General features: G+C 42.3%; 1 protein-coding gene across 3 annotated transcripts in view; it reads left to right on the forward strand.

Moving 5' to 3' along the window:
- The window catches only part of RAB11FIP4 (RAB11 family interacting protein 4), a 207,247-nt gene that overhangs the window by 146,916 nt on the left and 47,335 nt on the right, over positions 1 to 12,996 (forward strand). Inside the window, exon 1 of one of the 3 annotated variants that reach the window (XM_060763969.2) lies at positions 9,349 to 9,452. The exons of the other annotated variants lie outside the window; for them this stretch is intronic. The gene's annotated coding sequence lies outside the window, so the exon portion shown is untranslated. Of the gene's footprint in view, positions 1 to 9,348; positions 9,453 to 12,996 lie in introns of those variants that run through there. 3 annotated transcript variants of the gene reach the window in all.

Consider the following 12,996-nt stretch of genomic DNA (forward strand, 5'->3'; position numbering starts at 1 on the left):
AAACATAACAGTTTAAATAATGCACCATTAAGGCCTTTTTGCGAACCACCATGAAAATTTTGGGGGGGGCTGAAGCCCCCCGAGCCCCCCCTCTGGCTACATGCCTGCCATCACTCCAGTTCCTTTGGCAATTAGTGGTTTTAGTATTAGACATGGGGCCCTTCCACACAGCCCTATATCCCCGAAAATCAAGGCAGAAAATCCCACATTATCTGAGTGTGGATTCAGATAACCCAATTCAAAGCAGATATTGCGGGGTTTTCTGCCTTGATATTCTGGAATATATGGTTGTGTGGAAGGGCCCCAGGACTTAAGAGAAATAGAATCATAGAATCAAAGAGTTGGAAGAGACCTCATGGGCCATCCAGTACAACCCCCTGCCAAGAAGCAGGAATATTGCATTCAAATCACCCCTGACAGGTGGCCATCCAGCCTCTGTTTAAAAGCTTCCAAAGAAGGAGCCTCCACCACACTCTGGGGCAGAGAGTTCCACTGCTTTAATACCATGCTTTAAATCTCTGCTCACTGGGTGACCTTGTCAAAGTCACACTCTCTCAGCAGAAGGCAACAGAAAACCCCCTCCGAACTAATCTTGCCAAGAAAATCTTCCTGTGATAGGTTCATCTTAGGGTTGCCATAAGTCAGAAATTACTTGAAGGCACACAACAATGGCGGCAGCAGCAACACCAGCCACTCAGTTGAAATGGTTAAGGACCTTTCCAGTTTCTCTGGCTACTTCCTCACAGTTGTATAAAATCCACATTGAACTGGATTATATGGCAGTATAGACTCAGATAATCCAGTTCAAAGCAGATATTGTAGATTATCTGCCTTGATAGTCTGGGTTATATGGCTGTGTGGAAGGGCCCTCTATCCATCTCCCATTTTCTCGCTTTTTTCCTCAGCCTTTAATTGCTACAAAGTGAGTTTAAAATGCAATCATAATAGAAGAAGAGGGCAAACTCTTATCCTTCTCAGTGGACTTGGGCCCCATCTACACTGACCATTTAATTTAATTCAAAGCTAACTTCAAACTGCAATGGCCAGTTTCCCACAGAAACACACCACCAGTGCATATCAGATTTGTGTAATCAGTATCTGGGCCTCAAACTGGTTCTGGGATTTCTTATATAATCATCTGCACAGTGAAACTACTTTTTTCCATACAGGATTGAAACTGCATTAAATGGTTAGTGTAGATGGAGCCTCAAGAAAAAGCAAACTGCTGCAGCCTCTCCTAGCCAATGTATTCTTTTCCATTAATACCTTTTAACATCTCTACCACACACTGCTGTTGCTTTGCCACATCTGTTTTATCTCTGAAATGTAAGATATGTATTTACAGTTTGGTGTTACATGTGAATTCTGACATGTGAGTTTGGTGTGACATGTGAGACAGGATTTAAAGCCAACTTTAAACTAAAGGTCAAACTTGGCTTGTTAATCCTACCATATTAGAGTATGAGTTTGTACCTCAGAGGAATCTATATGTCAAAAGGCTTGTTGTTGTGTGTCTTAGAGTAGTTGTTGACCAATGGCAACCCTAAGGTTACCCAATCGCAAGGTTTTCTTGGCAATATTTGGTCTGAAATGGTTTGCCATTGCTTTCCTCTCAGGCCGAGAGAGTATGACTTGGACAAGATCACCCAAGAGGTTTCATGGCTATATGGGACTTTAAACCCAGGACTCTAAAGTCATATGCAGCACTCAAAACACTACATTACACTTTCTCCCATCAAAAAGCTCCAGAAATCTTCATATTTGCAGAAAAAGATGAGTATTCACATCTTGGCTTTTCAGTTAGGTTTTTGCTTTATGTAATTTGTGAACTCTTGCTTTCAGTGAAGTTGCAGATGGCATGAGTGGAAATAACAATGCTTTATTTTTTTGTCATTGTGAAAAATCATTCTTGGTCTTACTTAATGAAAATAAATGGGTAAACAGAATTTTGCTGAAATCCAGAGGGAAATATATCAGACTTGCAATGCCTACAGCTTAATCAAATTCATGTCCTGCCAATTTCCATAAAGAATGTGATCGATTTAAGGATCACAGATTTTTTTTGTCATAACTTTGCTGGGTTTCTATCAACAAGATGCCTATAAATTCCTAAACATTGCCTTGTAATAAATCATACAGCCCAGGACTAACATAATAGTACATTCAATTCATGTATTAAACATAAGTATATAGCATCTTAACTTGCCCCAGTAAAATATGTTTTCCATCAAGCCCTTTATCATTAAACATTTATTACTTGTATTTTTGTGTGCTACACAAGTTATTTGAGACTATAGCTTTGTTCAAGCAATTGTTTTAAATGCACAGACTGACAGGTCTTGAAATAATGCTGGGTGATGAAGAATAAATTGAGATATTTCACACTTAAATCCTTGGGGCAATTATGACAAATGTGCCTTTCAGACTTTTTTATTTATGACATAAATGTATGTATGTATGTATTCATGCCATGGGTTAAATAATTGGTTTCAAGTGCTTGATGCTATAAGACAAAAATAAAGGCCTTACTTTGAATAAGTTCAAGGGTTCATCCAGGGCTGGATGTATGCTGTAGAATCCCCAAACTGGAATTTTAAATTCCAGAATACTCCAAAATTGTTCATGTGGAGAACATCTACACTGTCAAATTAATGTAGTTTGACCCCACTTTAACTGCCATGTGTCCATGCTATAAATTTCTGGGATTTGTAGTTTGCGGCAACACCAGCAGTCTTCGGTTGAGAAAGTTAAAGAGTTTATAAAATGATAGCTCTTGTGATTTTAATAGCACTGAGCCGTGGCAGTTAAAGTGGGGTCAAACTGCATTAATTCTACAGTGTAGATGCACCCTAAGACTTTTTTTTTTGCTCGATCAGGTAATAGCCACTGCCAGTTCTCACAATGATGGATGCATACCATCCTAAACTGCTCGAGATACTTTGGCTTCAGGTAGCAATGAAAAGTAATCTCACAAGCATATCTTGGCCAAGTTCAGAAGTATCAACAAAAATAATCCAAAATCACCTAGAAATGCAGCAATTTGATTACCCAAACTGCCCAAAAATCTGCAAAAACTGGTCAAAATGCGAGCCAGAACAAATGTGGCATCACTTTTGACGTGCACTTGAAATGCTCTTCACTATTAAATCTGGTTATAAAGTGGGAGAATTTGGAAGTCTCGTTTATCCCTTGACGGAAATTTGTGACAACCTGTTACCTGGTCAGGGGCTATTATTTGCTCTGGGTAACCCTGAATTTGTTAAATAATTATTGAAACAACCTTTGTTTCTCAGGACTGCAGTCTCATGGCCAGAGCTTGTAAATAGCTACTCCAAGGACTATCAAGGGGTCCTTCAATATATTATTTGATATCCATTCTTCTAAATCTCTATTTAGAATTTTTAAAATTGTATAAGACAAAATGTAGAACTGCTAACATCAAACACACACCATGTTACTATGTTATGATACCTGGAGGTGTGTTTCTGTTATGTATGTGCATATATTTAAGTTTTATTTAAAATATATTTTAACTATATTTAAGTGTGTTTGCTGAAAATTTTCCAGATCCATAGTGTAGTCTAAACCCATTTATGCCTTTTGAACCCACTTTTGAGTGATTTTATGCTGCAGCTAGTTAATAGCAATAATAATAATAATAATAATAATAATAATAATAATAATAATCCTGATGTTAGAATTAGACATAGTCTAATGTTCTCATTTTCATTTCCCTTCCCACGTCACTGAATTGATTTACACAATAACAAAGAATTTGCACAATAAAAAGCCAAAGTTTGCAAGACATTACCAAAGAAGGAAGCTACTAATAGCACAATCATGTGGTAACTATTGCAACCTGTGGGAATGTATAAATATAAATCATTGTTTATTTGAGAGGTCAGAAGAGGTTTTGTTGTCCTAGCAAGTTGGGAAATATACACCTTGGAAGCATTCCTTCAATGGGCAGGTAATATAATAGAAGAGGTGGCAATACCTCAGGTAAACAGGGAAGCCCATATTTAGTAAAACTGACTCATGCAGATGTAATACAGTTTGGTATCCACTGAGGTTTGGTCGCAGGACCTTTTGGGATATCAAAAACCATGGATGTTCAATTCTCGTGATGTACAATAGTATAGTAAAATGGTAATCCTTATATAAAATGGGATATTTAAGTTTTCTTTTTGAATTAAAAAAATATTATAAAGCTATAGATGGTTGAATCCCTAGATACCCAATCCATGGCTACAGAGAGCGGATAGTACATTTAAAATCAAGCATCTAAAAAAATAACTATTGCAAAAAAAGATACAGTAGACCTTCAGTTAACTGGAACGCAAGCAGCCAGAACTTTAAGCATCTGACAAAAAAAATCAGAAATACTGCATTCACAAAGCTGTTTTTATAGTATGGTAAACCTGTCTTACATGCATGCATTCATCCCTACTGTTATGACACATCCTATGGTATACTGACTGCTTCTTAAACTGTGGGTACTGACCCCAAATGGGGTTCCCTTAGCTCAATGTTGGGGTCCCGAAAAACTGACAACAATAAATGGTTTCTGAATGTTACCTAGTGGTTGTTTTAGGCATTTACATGAATCTGTTCTGTAGTTTAGTGGACTGCAGAAGATGCTTCAGCTGTACTTCATAAAAAGAAAAATCAGCCAGTTTAACAAGCCTTGTTATCAGAAAATGTTTGAATTTTTTTACCTCTTGTATATATGTATATACCCAGGGTCATGTGAAAATTTTTCAGGCTGAAAGGGGTCATGAGTGAAAACGTTTAAGAACCCCTGGTATACAAGAGACATCTTTAATATGCTTCCTTTTACTAGTCTAAAGCTGGATCCACACAGCCAAATAATGCAGTTTGAACTGCATTGTAAGGCAGCATAGATCCAGCTCCACACTCCGAGGGCTGTGATTGAAAGCTTCCAAGGAAACCAGCTTTGGGTAATGCAGCACATTATGCTGACCATCATAACATTTCAGTCACAGAATCTGTGTTGTTGTCATCACTGATGTTGATGCAGTGCAGGGAGGTTTGGGTGTTTTCTTATACAGCTGCTTAGGATTGCACTGCAGTAAAGCCATCGCCTTTGCAGGGAAACCACATAGCTGAACTTCAGCACTCATCAATTCTCAATGCATCCCTGCAGGGAAATGTTGCATTGATTTTAGCAGAACTTCCAAGTAAAGCATTTAGCTGATTTCTTCTTTTGCTTTGGTGACAACGCCTGTGCAGATTGAGGCGGAAAGCATGCACTTCCATATGTGTGTGTGTGTGTGTGTGTGTGTGTGTGTGTATACACACACATACCCACCTACCCACCCACTTTTGCAAGGTGTCTACTTGTCTTTGTGTCCTGCAGAAAAAGTGTGAGTAGAAGAAAGAAAACACATTGCTTTACTATACTCATGCAAGAATAATTTCCCTTTGATCATATTCTTCCACACACAGAGGCATGACATTTGTGGAGCGATCTAGCAAAGCCCTACTCTAAATATTCACTGCCTCTCTCTGCTATGATCATCATGACTTAATTACCTCTTTTCAAACCAGGAGACCAGGCAGAAGGCAGCTCCAGCATTTTGCAGATGGTAGCTCACTCTGACAAGCAACAAGCATTGAGTGAGAGTTTTAAGTTGCTGAGCTGCGGTATTTGAGCAGGAAGGGAGCCGAACAGCGAGGGAATAGAGAAATTAGGGCATGCTACTGTATTGGATAATTAATGCTGGTTGAGGCAGAAGCCGAGATGGCAATTGGAGATGCTCAGCTTTTGCTGCCTGCGGGAGGCTTGAAAAATTGGCCACTGTTGGCATTTTTGACGCATTTGCCGAAAAGAGTTATTCTTTCCACGTTCGCCTTTCCCCCAAAAAACGCTTCTCCTACTTAACTGCAGTAAGGGAGGGATGATAAGGCTTGGTCCAATACAGTCTGCTGCCCCAGGCAAAATATATCAGATGCCTAGACCACACAAACAGACATGAATAATAACTAGGGCAGCCCAATTTATTTTGGCACCCAAGGCAGAAAACTCCTCAAGCACTTGTTCAAAAGATACAATGGTACAATGCGGGAACAAAGAAGCCAAATTGTCATGGTTCAACTTGGATTTCAGCAGCCCAGAGTGCCTGCCTCACTTTATCCAAACAGTAGGACAAGATGAAGATGTAATTTTATGTTAGGCGGAAAGAAGGCTGATGGATTTCTGAAGTACATTTACACTAAGCATGGGCAAACTTTGGCCTTCCAGATGTTTTGGACTTCAATTCCCACAATTACTAACAGCTGGCTGTTAGGAATTGTGGGAGTTGAAGTCCAAAACACCTGGAAGGCTGAAGTTTTCCCATGCCTGATCTGCAATGTGGTTTGTCCCCACCTTCCACTTCATCACACTAGAGAAAAAATCCACTTAAAATCCAGTTTCTACTTCCTGCACAATTCTGGGGTTAAAGGCTCCTTTCTAAACTACAAACCCCAGAATTATGCGGGAGGCAGAAACCAAATTTTAAGTGGATTTTTTTCTGTAGTGTGATGACTGCTATGGCTCACTGCTATGGAATCCTGAAAGCTGTAGTCTGCTCTATTTGGCAGAGAAAGCTAAGGACCTCAGAGAACTACAACTCCCTGGATTCTCTGCCATTGAGCCTTGACCTTTAAACTACATTCATTCCACTGTATAGATGCACCCTGAGTGGGTTCAGACGAGTGGTGTTGTGTTTGAATCACCTTGGGTCACCTTGGGCCAGTCGCACACTCTCAGCCTCAGAGGAAGACCAGGGCAAGCCTCCCCTGTGTAAATCTGGCCCAGAAAACGCCCTGATCAGCCTTGTCTGTGTGGAATCAACTTAGGACCCCTCCACACAGCCATATAACCCAGAATATCAAGGCAGAAAATCCCATAATATCTGATCTGCACTGGGATATCTGAGTCCACACTGCCATATATTTCAATTGAAAGCAGATAATGATGCACTTTCCCTCCGTCCTTAATTGAAGGTTTAATCCCACTGTTCAGCTCTTTGAGTTCTCCCCTCTGAAACATATTCTCCCTCAAAACACATTCTACCTACCTCATCCAAGGGTTTTATCACTTCTATCAATTTTACTTCTAGTACATTTGGCCCACCCACTGTGTCCCATTTCTCTATCATATCTTTCTGGAACTGTTTTTTTTATTTTCTTATGTTTTTATTTTGATGATATTGTTGCTTTTTGTATTTTATTCTGCTGTACTTGTATTTTGTTGTAATTTTGGGCTTGGCCTCATGTTAGCAGTCCCGAGTCCCCTTTGGGGAGATGGTGGCAGGGTATAAATAAAGATTGTATTGTCAAAGGCTTTCATGGCCAGAATCACTGGGTTGTTGTAGGTTTTTTCGGGCTATATGGCTATGTTCTAGAGGCATTCTCTCCTGACGTTTCACCTGCATCTATGGCAAGCATCCTCAGAGGTAGTCTGTTGGAACTAGGAAAATGGGTTTATATATCTGTGAAATGACCAGGGTGGGACAAAGGACTCTTGTCTGCTGGAGCTAGGTGCGAATGTCTCAACTCACCACCTTGATTAGCATTTGATAGCCTGGCAGTGCCTGGGGCAATCTTTTGTTGAGAAGTGATTAGATGTCCTTGATTGTTTCCCCTCTGTTGATTTATTGTTGTAATTTTAGTGGGGTTTTTTAATACTGGTAGCCAGATTTTGTTCATTTTCATGGTTTTCTCCTTTCTGTTGAAATTGTCCACATGCTTGTGGATTTCAATGGCTTCTCTGTGTAGTCTGATATGGTGGTTGTTGGATTGGTCCAGCATTTCTGTTCTCAAATAATATGATGTGTCCAGGTTGGTTCATCAGGTGCTCTGCTATGGCTGATTTCTCTGGTTGAAGTAGTCTGCAGTGCCTTTCATGTTCCTTGATAAAGATTATTATTATTATTATTATTATTATTATTATTAATATTATTTGAAACACAACAAGATGAGTCCACAGCAGACACTCTGCTGGCTGTTGTATTGGATCACACGTCAGACACTTATCGGCAAATAATTTATTATTTATTTATTTACTTTACTTGTATACCGCAGTTTCTCAGCCTAGCTGGCGACTCAACGCGGTTTACAACAAAATACAACAGTCAACAATATACAATTTAAAACCATAAAAGCATAATACACAATATTGGCACAACAATAACAATCCAATGCATCTCATGACTAAAATCGTGATCCAGTTTCGTCGTCCATATTACCAATCCTGTAATAATGCGTGTAGATCCCAGTAAGGTGGCCTTCTGCAGCAGGCAGATGGTAATTTTGTCAGCGCTGATTGTGTTTAACTGCAGGCCAAGGTCTTTAGGCACTGCAATCAGTGTGCCGATCACCACTGGGACCACCGTGACTGGCTTGTGCCAGAGTCTTTGCAGTTCGATCTTTAAACCCTCATATTATTATTATTATGTGGGATTTTATTCAGCTGTGTGGAAGGGGCCTGTAAGGGAAACTCCCGTACTGAAAGTCCCCACTGAGAACATTGAAACTACACAGGCCTACACCTTTCTCCCCCAAAATTCACTATTTAATCTGAATTCCTATATTACATCATTATTCATATATGTATGTTAAACTGTGATGATCCTGTTCTTGTCTAATTGCTCTGTGCCAGTTATATTCCTATCCACCTTATTGAACTACTTACCTTTTAATCATTTTGTATGTTGGCCTCCTTCCCCCCTCCAAAATTTGGGTTGTTGTTGCTTGATGCTTATTACTGTTATGCTGTTTTGTGTCTTTTAATTTCTAACTTGCTGTTGTTTTGCTTTTACTTGTATGTTGCCTGGGCTTGGCCCCATGTAAGCCGCCCCGAGACCCCTTGGGGAGATGGAGGCGGAGTAGAAAAATAAAGTTGTCCTTCTTCTCCATTCCACTGTATATAGATAAGAGAGATGCGTCCTGACGAGCCCCGTTGACAAGGTGTGTCACCTTCCGGCCACCGTCTTGGTTTCCAAGGGATGCCTTCGGACAGTTAGCCAGTTAGTCCTTCACCTCGTGTTGGCTCCTCCCCTTTAGGGGAGCCCTCGCTCCCTCGCTCCCTCTCCTTCCCCCTCCTTCCCCCTCCCGCCGGCGGGCGCGCGCTCATCCACCGCGCCACTGTGATCTCACCTCGCGCGGGTCCAATGAAGGCGCTCCCGGGGCGCTTAGCAACAGCCCGAGGGCGCGAGGGCGGGTAGGGGTGGGGAAAGGAGAGGGAGGAGAAGGAGGGAGGGTGCGCGCTAGAGAGAGTGGGCGTGGCCTCCGCGGCAGGGCCAACTGTTGCCCAAGGTAGAGAAGGGAAAAAAGAGGAGGGAGGGGGGAAGCGGAGGAGGAGGCTGAGTCTCGCTACTGCTGCTATTTGCTCGGCTTTCTCTCCCAAGACGGGAGCGCGGGCGGTCGCGTGGCTGCGCGCTGAGGTAAGAGGAAAGAGCCGTTAGTGGGTCTGGAACCAAGGGATGGGGAAGAGGTAAAAAGAGTAAAGAAGAGGTGGTTGTGGTTGAGGGGGATGTCTGAGGAGGGGAAGAGTTTCTTTGTGTGTCAGGGCGAAGGGGCCCTTCCTCTCTCTTCCCTCAGTCAGGAGGGTGCTGCGTCTCCTTCGAGCTCACTTCGGGGTGGTTTCTCACACACATTGGTAACCCAAGGAGGCCCCCGACATCTCAGAGGGGGTCTCCTTTGTTAGGGCGGGCACGTGCCTCCTTGCAGGACTTCCAGACCAGACCAGACCTCAATCCAAATCGATGATACTGGTTTCGCCTCTCTGGAAGAGGAAGAGGAGGAAGGAGAAAGCGTGGGTGGGCGAGGGAGCGAGTTGCGGGCTCCTATGCCATCATTGGACTTTCCAGGTTGTCTTTTGCAAAGATGGAGGAGGCATTTCTTTTTTGGAACGGGGGGGGGGTAATGCACTGTACTGTAGAATTAATGCAGTTTCACACTAATTTTAACTGCTATGGCTCAGTGTGGTGGAGGCGCCTTCTTTGGAGGCTTTTAAACAGAGGGTGGATGGCCATCTGTCGGGTGTGCTTTGAATGTGATTTTCCTGCTTCTTGGCAGAATGCGGTTGGACTGGATCATCCCGAGAGGACTCACTGTAACAGCCTCCACAATAGAACGATTTCAAATGCTGCAAGGAAAGGCAACACACACTGTACATCTCCCCTGCCCCCCCCCCCCCATCAGTCCACATACACCACAATTTGGATTTTGCAGACTGCCTAAAGGAGGAACGCAAGGCTGCATCTGCACTATAGAATTAATTACTGATAGAATTAATTACTGATAGAATTAAATACTGATTGATTGCACTTCAGCTGCATTAGTGTGATACTGTAGAATCACAGGAGTTGCAGTTTCACAAGGTCTCTTCCAATGCTATGGAATGCTGGGAGTAGTAGTTTTACAAGGACTTTAGCCTTCTCTGGCCAGGAGTGCTGATGCCTCACCTAGGGCCCTTCCATACAGCCATATAACCCAGGAAATCTGCTTTGAACAAGGTTATCTGAATCCACTCTGCCATATATTCCAGTTCAAAGCAGTTATTGTGGGATTTCCTGCCTTGATATTCTGTGTTATATGGCTGTGTGGAAGGACCCCAAATTACAAGTGTCATGATTCCACTGCCACAATTAAAGTGGGGTGAAACTGCATGGATCTCACAGTGTAGAACTGGTAGATGCACCCACGGATGACAGTGCCAGCCACATTTGTTTGGTGCAGAGTGTCCTCTGCCATCCTATTCTTCCTCCCCATGTTTTCTCTCATTCTCTTAGAAAAGTGTGAAAAGTGGGGTGGCATTGTAAATGATGCCCTCTGGTCCATTGTGGCTTTGGGACTGATGCAGACCTGAAAATCTCAGTTGGAGCAGGAGTCCAAATTCCTGAATAATGATGATGATGACTCTGCAGCATGTCTTATTTTTCTCGCACAGCGGAGGGTGTTTTGCGGTTGGGAAGCTAGAATGGGCCAAGGACAAAGGTCTGTGCTTCCCATGTTTGCTTGAAGAAAGCAGTCTTGGGCTGGCTCTACAATGTAGAATTGTTTTGATATCACTTTAACTGCCATGACAATGCTATCGAATAATGGGGAGCCCCCCGGTGGTGCAATGGGTTAAACCCTTATGCCAGCAGGTGGGTGGTTCGAATCTGGGGAGTGGGGTGAGCTCCCATCTGTCAGCTTCAGCTTCTATGCGGGAACATGAGGGAAGCCTTCCACAGGATGGTAAAACATCAAAGCATCCCCATGGCAACATCCTTTCCAATGGCCCATTCTCTCACACTAGAAGTGTCTTGCAGTTTCTCAAGTTGCCTCTGACATGTAAAAACATAGAATCATGGGATTTGCAGTTGGGTGGAACACCAACACTCATTGGTGAAAAAGACTAAAGACCTTGTGAAACTACAACTCCCATGATTCTATAGTATCACACCAGTGCAGTTGAAGTGCAGTCAATTGGCATTAATTCTATTGTATAGATGCAGCCTTGTGTTCCTCCTTTAGTCAGACTGGCAAAATTCAAATTGTGGGATATGTGGACTGATAGATGGGGGACAGGGGAGATGTACAGAGTGTGTTGCCTCTCCTTGTAGCATTTGAAAGGTCTTCTATAATGGGGGTTGTGGCAGTGAGTCCTCTCGGGGAGATAGAGCGAATGTAAATAAAATTTTATTATTACTATCCTTAGTGATGGCCTTTTTAGATGAAGAAGGAATGGATTTCTTACATTCTGGGAGATAAGCCTGAAGCCTCTGAAATAGCTGTAGACTTTTTTGGTGGTCATTCATTTCTGAAGCACCTATATACTCTTTCCCACAACCAGGCCCGTAGCCAGAATCTCATTTCGGGGGGGGGGGGGGGGGGGGTTAATTTTTTTCAGGGGGGGGGCTGAGTCTGAGTGAAAGAGGGTCTACCCTAGCAAACCTTTTGTATCATTACCCTAATACCCCCATGCATATGGGATATATTGAGTATGGTGATCAGATCATGATATGAATAAACATAACAGTTTAAATAATGCACCAGTAAGGCCTTTTCGCAAACCACCATGAGAATTTCGGGGGGGGGGGGGCTGAAGCCCCTCAAGCCCCCCCCCCCCCCCCCCCGGCTACATGCCTGCCCACAACAACTAGGCAGTGTATGGAATTCAGTGCCTCAAGATTGAGCTATGACTGAGGCATATGACTTCTGGATATCAGTTGGTGCATTTTCCTTCATATTGTGCTGGAAAACTTTTTATAGGTTGGCTTGCCTAGGATTTGATGGTTTGATATTCTAATAGAGCTCTTCCTGGTTTTTTTAAAGCTCCTGTTTCTCAGCAATTTTGCGAGGTTTTGAAAGTATTCAGTGCCCTTATGGATCAGAAGAAGTACTTGTATTTGGCAACTTCTCTGAATAATTGAACTTTGAGTTCTGAATTGTGCAAATAATGCAGGAGAGCAAATTGTTATTGCATGATTGCTGAGTTAGACCAATTTGTGAACCAGCTATGGATGCCACACATGTTTCCATACTTATCCCCAAGGGACTGGTGCCCACAAGTGAAAGACCGTCACCTTTCTATATAATATGCATTTGATTTTCCCTATGTTTGAAGTGATTTTTCAAAAAAATTACTCCAGAAGGCAGGTTTTATTTATGTATCTTCCTACTTCCAGTTTGCACCAGAAGAGACATTTTTTCAGAGTCTGGCAGCAATGTAGAGACTTGAATATTAAGAGACTTGGACCAAGGAAATCTCTGGTTTCCTAAAAAGAGTAAAGTGGCTGTCATATTCAAATTAGCCAGTGGGTGCATTGCTAACTGAGCAAATTTAGTCCATCTCTGCTGTGCGGCAAATGGTGTTGGCTCTTGTTTTCTGATTTACTACTGCATCACTTGCTAGTGCTGCTGACAGGAAAGGATCTGGGACTTCCCTGTATTTGACAGCCCCAAAATGATGTTAGTTTTGATACATGGCATAGAGTGGTT

The sequence above is a fragment of the Anolis sagrei genome, chromosome 2 (genome assembly GCF_037176765.1).
Source record: "Anolis sagrei isolate rAnoSag1 chromosome 2, rAnoSag1.mat, whole genome shotgun sequence".
Taxonomy (NCBI): Eukaryota; Metazoa; Chordata; class Lepidosauria; order Squamata; family Dactyloidae; genus Anolis; species Anolis sagrei.